The following is a 1761-nucleotide window of genomic DNA, read 5'->3' as shown; positions in this document are numbered from 1 at the left end:
CAGAATAAACAGTCTAGACAGTGACAAGACAAACACAATGCTCACTATTATTGTGCTAGATGTTCATCTCTGTCTATAATCTCAAAGGTGCCAGGATTTTCCTTTTGCACTTCCTCATTTCTTTTAAATCAACTTCATTTTTCTTTTAACTCATTAAGTCCTAAGTTTTCAATTCTGTGACTATTTCAATGAAATTGATGCAGTTATATTACAGTAGATTAGAAATCATAATCCACAATGTATGTATATATACATATATAATACATATTTTTTTCTTTTCCTCTTCTACTTTTCTCAAAGAATAGATATCTAAAAACATAATAGTCATTTCAAAGTTACCATAAATGGTATATTTCTTGCTCAATTTAAATTTTTATAGGTGTTCCATATCTGGGATGATAGGACAAGATGGGTTAAGTCCCCAGTCCACCTGGTTGGTGGAAAGTTAGCAGGAGAATTCTTGCAATCCAGAACCAGGGGAAGGGTCTCTAATCTCAAGTTTGACCTAGTTCATCCTGAGTTTCATGTTGCCAACCCTAAGTCCAGAGGCTCTGGACCTCCCTGCTAGCCTTGTGGGAAGGATGTCTTTGCCTGCATTCAATATTTCAGTGGCCCAGCCTCCCAAAGACATTACATGGCCATCCTGTCAGAGGTCCTGCATACATGGAGATGTTCAGGGAGCCAAGGTTGAGAGTTGTGGTGGTGAAGATACAGTCAATGGTCACCAGTAAGGTGTGATACCATTGATTTGGTTTGTGCTGAGGCACCATTAATTTTACCCAGATTGCTTTTGCAACATTAGTGCTAAAGTCAACATGGTGATTATCTGCAGGAAGACCCCGGCTAAAGTATCTTGCTAAAGGGACACTTTAGGGAGACAAATCCAATTGCACCTAAGAATCTAAATTCATATTATGGCAAGGAGTTTGAATAAAAGCTACCTCATGCTAAAGCAGGGAAACCCAATGCTTATTAGAATGGGATAAGCTCAAGTCCAAATATACAAGCCTTAAAGAACCTTCGAGCTAACACCCAAAATTGGATTTCTCCTATTCAATAATACCAATTGATTTTCTACTTGGTTTTATACTCTACTTTATTCATCTGCACAAGAAATATGTTTATATAATTACATTATTGTTACCAAATATAATTGTAATTGTCAGTTCTAAACATGACAGTAGCAGGAAACAACTTCAGATATTCAGACCTTACATTACCCATAAATGTGGCCAATTCATAAAGAATTACACTTGGGTTTCTCAGTAACATTGGATTTCAATGTTTGCCAAATGTTGTGTAAAACTCTCACTAAGATTTTAAACATTAAATTTCACACCCTGGATCACTTGGTAATAGAACTAATAACAAGGATAGCTTATCTAGTTAGCAAAGTGACTATGCTCCAGCCAGCTTGCTTGTCATCTTGGCTCAGTTTAATAGAGATAGAGTAGCTTATTATTAATCCTTTTTTCGGAAGAGATCACTGAGAAATTATGTGCTTTGCCCAGGGTCACATATATATTAAGTGGCAGAAATGGAGTCATAACCCAGGCCATAGTCTAAAAGTCTTTAATCCTTTCTGTTCTCTGCTTATATGCATCTTGACTCTATTAAATCATATTGTTTTATTTTCCCATTTGCTCAAGGACAATATCTTAGATGAACATCTGGATACAATATTCTTTCCATAAACTCTTTAGAGTTTGTTCATTTAAATGAAGGATTTTTGTCAACAGTTAACCCTTTGTACTGCCTCTC

The sequence above is a fragment of the Callospermophilus lateralis genome, chromosome 4 (genome assembly GCF_048772815.1).
Source record: "Callospermophilus lateralis isolate mCalLat2 chromosome 4, mCalLat2.hap1, whole genome shotgun sequence".
Lineage (NCBI taxonomy): Eukaryota > Metazoa > Chordata > Mammalia > Rodentia > Sciuridae > Callospermophilus > Callospermophilus lateralis.
This window is presented reverse-complemented; position numbering follows the sequence as displayed.